This window comes from Siphateles boraxobius, unplaced genomic scaffold (genome assembly GCF_051911475.1).
Source record: "Siphateles boraxobius isolate OS27281-9 unplaced genomic scaffold, OSU_SipBor_1 30, whole genome shotgun sequence".
Lineage (NCBI taxonomy): Eukaryota > Metazoa > Chordata > Actinopteri > Cypriniformes > Leuciscidae > Siphateles > Siphateles boraxobius.
The window spans coordinates 10,520,965-10,525,723 of record NW_027508920.1 but is presented as its reverse complement, the minus strand read 5'-3'; the positions used below and the strand labels follow the sequence as shown (position 1 = coordinate 10,525,723).

At 36.5% G+C, this 4,759-nt stretch overlaps 1 long non-coding RNA gene across 1 annotated transcript; it reads right to left on the bottom strand.

Moving 5' to 3' along the window:
* Positions 1-1,772: 1,772 nt before the first annotated feature.
* Positions 1,773-4,097, bottom strand: LOC143757434 (uncharacterized). Its single transcript, XR_013210528.1, has 3 exons — positions 4,070-4,097; positions 3,357-3,515; positions 1,773-1,903 (listed from the first exon to the last, which is right to left on the bottom strand). It is a non-coding gene; the product is annotated as an uncharacterized LOC143757434 (long non-coding RNA).
* Positions 4,098-4,759: the final 662 nt, after the last annotated feature.

The window sequence follows — 4,759 nt, the reverse complement described above, 5'->3', positions numbered from 1 at the left end:
TCTCACCTCGCACTCTTTCAACGTTAAACTAATGGATTACGTGCTCTACTTATTCTGTGAACAGGAAACCCCGCCTACTTTCATTTTATTTGGGTATCTATTTGGATGTTCGCTATTAGACCACTATAAACCAGCCTAAAATGTAACTTTTAAACCTTTTTGTCATCCTAAAAAAACAAAGCAGAGCAAGAATTTCCAAAATTTGGGGAACCTTTTGAACATTTCTAATTATTGACATATTATTGTTATTATTAGGCTACGGACTGCCCCCCTTCAATAGCCTATATGGTGGTATACAACTCTTGACCAACATGAAAAACATATTTAAAAAAGTAGGCTATACTGACATCGAAAAAATTATCTTCTTAATTGTGTGTGTGTAACTGTCCTAGTAGACTATAGTGAACAGACATGATTCAAAGTTTAAACACTTTAATGAAACCAAAAATAAATCCAGGAGAGAGGGGATTAAAAAGGAACATGAACAATGTAGCCCCTCGATAGAAACAGGTTCTTCCTGTAACAGAGTGAAAAAACATAGGGAAAAGCAGAAAAAAACAAATAGCCTACATCAACAAATAGGCCTACGTTTTAACATTATCTTATACGGATCACGGGCGTTATTCGTTTGATGTCTGCATCGTAAACTGTAGAGCAGTTATGCAGGTCATCTGTAAAGCATCACCATTTGTATTTGTCAGTTTATTTTGCAGCCACTGCATGAATGAATTATCGAAACTCTTGCATCTTCAGCACCATCGCCATTCTGTCAGTAACGTCGTACGTAAGAAGGTATAATTTAAGCAACTTCTTATGGTATTGTTCAGGGAACACGCATAGAAATGGTATTGCCTACTTTTATTTAAGTTACCTTTAGAGTCTTCGTAGCGCGCTAAGAGTTATCGGGCTGGATGTGCCAGTTCCATCGTACATGAACTATGGTGTTGCCTGTTTGTTTAAAACTTCCATGATCGCATGCTAATAACGTCACCAAACTCTTTATTATTAATCTGTTATTATTATTACAGCAATTATTTTTACTCCACCCTTAAATGCCACATGTTTGTAAAATTATATTGTTCCTTTTGAGGCAAGATTAAATTAAAAAAGTATTTTGATATCTGCCCTGGTTAAAGATTAGGCTGAATACAAAACAATGCCTTGTTTAAAAATAAATAAATAAATAATTGTATTTTCATGTGTGTACAGTAGGCCGTCTTTATCAATAAAATGTAAATGTAAAGGAACATGTAGGCCTAATTAAGTTGCTATCTTTGCTTGAAAAAGAATGCCACCTTTAAAGCGTAACTAAACCCTAAAACAACTTTTTTTAGTTAATGATCTGTAAGACTGGGGCTTTATTAATGCTGTTCATTGATTCAAGTAATTTATTTGACATTTGGATATAAAGTGTTTTAATTCTGCAATATATGGTGTAAAACCTCTTCAAGTTGAACTACTGCATTTGAATTTCCCTATTGGAAGTTGTGGTGTCCTGTGACGTAGGCAGGCACCAGCTAACCGCCCTTGTCTACAGAGAGACGCATCTCAGGTGCACGCCCCCCTCCGCTGGCCTCTTCCCACTTTTCCAGCATTTTTCGAATATTTTCAGTCAGGCTCTGACCAGGGGTTTAGTTACCCTTTAAAATGTGATGAACGGAGCAGCATCAGTGTGGTTTAAGGGTATTTACAGTAAGACTGCAAAGTAACAAATCGCTAGATTTTTTGGTTTTTGAGATATTTAAATAGCCTGAGTTTCATCAATAAGCTCACCTTCACAGCTGTGGTCTCTGCCTCCACTGCCCTCCAAGTCTATCTTGGCTCAGCCTGAGCCAGTTTTGAATGGCTGTTTCCACCTCAGCCTCAGTGATGTGTGCCAGGGCACCATTCTTAAGAACTGTCACTACAAGAGAAAATATTAAGGGGGAAAAACACTATCAAGAGAGGTACGCACTACAGTCACCAATCAATGTATCAGCTACAATAATGTCTGGGGTGCGTTAATTTACTACGAACATAACAATGTAGACCTAACACCTGGAAGAACAATATATTTGTCAACCTTTTACCTTCTAGAAATAACACCCCTCACCCTCACCCGCACCCTTCCTCCCCTTTCCCTTTCCCAAAATGGTTAAATATTGGCATTTATATGGAAATCAGACCATCAGAAATCAGAGGTCACATGGAAAAATTATCACAGTTGTTTGGCTCCCTTTAAAATCACTATAATTGATGACACCCAAATGGCCTTGAATGTTTGGCCTCATTAAATGCTCAAGATTACACACACAGGTTTGTATAGCTTTTAAAGGTAAGGTTTCACGCTTTTGACTCTTTGTAATTATAGTGTTTGTGAATAAATACTGCAGTCATTACGGGGTTTTTTTATGTAGAGGAGGTAGTTAAAGTTTATAAAGTGCAAACAAAACCCCTAAACAGTATGGTTGCCATTATCAAATAAATCTTTTACTGTTTTTATAAAAGTTCAACTACTTTTTTGCACAGATCCTTGTACAGTTCTTTTGACCTTGTTTGGAAGTTACTTTTATACGAATGATGCTTATCTCAGGGGAACACATCCTCTTCCATCGAGCATGTGGCATTGAGGACATTTATTTTGTCCCATTAAATTAACATTTAATTTAATATTCAACAAATAATATTGATCTGCCTGCACTGACACCATTATTTGAGAACTGAACTGAGCTGGATGATGACATGACGGTTTTCTCCAGAGCGGCAATTAACTAAATTAATAACTTTTTTACAACAAAAATGAAACATCACTGAACTCACTTAAGCTGGACTGTGATGTTATTTTCTTCTGAAACAAACTTTGTTGAATTATTTTCCTGTTATCTCTGTAAAGCTGCTGTGAAACACTCTATTTTGTAAAAAGCGCTATATAAATAAATGTGACTTGACTCAGATACAATGGCTCAGTATCATTTAAGTTAGCACACCCCCTCAAGAGCTACTTTAAGAAAATCACTAACAGCAGTATTCTCTCTCACACACACACACTCACACACACACTACAATTACAGAAAGTCACAGGTGTAGAAACTTACCTAGTAAGTTTGCCATGTAAACCTGTGTTGTCAACATTCAAGAGTGTGTAAACTTTGATCAGCGCCATTTTGGTGTTTTCAGTTATAATGATTAAAAAACAACTAGATAAACGGCTTTGTGTGACCAATTTTGCAGTCTATCAGTATATTTTGCACATAAATAGCAGTATTTAACAACATCTTCCATTGTATGCAAGCTTTTAAGCACAATTGTATATGAAACAGGAATATTGATGAAGTGTCCCTTGATGGGATTGTTACTGCTAACCGAGTAAAACTTACGCAGTAGAATTTCACGCACTGGTTGTGACTTGATGCCAGTCTTCTGTCCTCTCCCACACCAATTTAGTTGGGTGGCAAGTTCAGGAGCAAATACCTTCCTGCAGACTCGCCACACTGTTTTTTTATATTTCTTCCTCTAGTTATGGACAGCTTTGCAATCTGTAATAAAAATACAGAATTAAAGCAAATGTTACTACAGTCAATCAAAATACTATTTTCTGTCACATGTCTTGTTAGTTTGGAAACCTCCTGTTTGGATTTGTGCATGCCAACAAACCAGTGACGCTGCTAGCCATTTTGTTGCCCTAAGCATAATTCCTTTATGACAACAAACAAGTGACTCAACTAATCGACTCCCCATTTTGATATTGCTTACCCACTATATCCATCTCAAGTATTATAGGACAAACCATGTGTTTTTTAAAATCGGCATCTTGCCGAAGTCTTTCATCAAATTGATCTAGGTCTTCCAATGTGGAAATTGGAAGTAGGTTTGGGTAATCGGGGCTTTCTTATTGTAAAGCCCTGTTTTGATTGAGGGACTGGACAATTGTTGTCAAATGGTCCAGCTTGAGGTGCAGTCCACCACGCGTTCTAGGATAATCCTTTTAACTGCTGTTAGAAATACAGCAAAAATTCCAGTATTAAAAATGTTCATTCCTAAAAAGAGCAGTTTACCACCGACATCAAGAAAAATATGTTACCAAACGTACCAGTACAGTTAGTTGGCATGCGTTGATGAGATATGTCACATTTAGGTCAGGAAATATTCAGTGGACAAATGGAAAGGTAAGACATTTTCATATACATTTAGCTGTGTTTATCACTGGCAAAGCATTGCAAGCTATATAGCTAAGTCTGTTTCATGCAGTAGACCTAGTTGTTGTGAAACTTGAATTCAAACTTGGAACCACAAACACTGGAGATGGCCATGCTAATAATTATGCCACAGACACTTAGGATATCTGCTGTTTGCTGCCATGTTTCTTAGAGTCTCTTATAGTTGTCCATCATTCCATTTGTTTTAGCATGTCGATAGTCTTTAGTGTCTGTATTTGTAATAGAGTTATCACTAGGGCTGTAACGATACGCGATATAAAAGCGAAATCGTGATACACAGAACCACGAACCTGTCAGACACACCCCTTTAGTCCAGTCATTTTATGAATAAATGTTGAACAAATTGCAACAGAAGCAAACTCAACTTATTTTGTATCCTCAATATGTCCTGAGTAAGGGCAAAAAAAGTAAAAAAAAGTAAACTAAAATACTGCTTTAAAACTTTCACAAAGACCTTAAAAAGAATGCACAAAGCCTTTCTTTAAAGTGAATTTCGTAAGGGCAAAAAAAGTAAAAAAAAAGTACAAGTAAACTAAAATACTGCTTTAAAACTTTCACAAAGA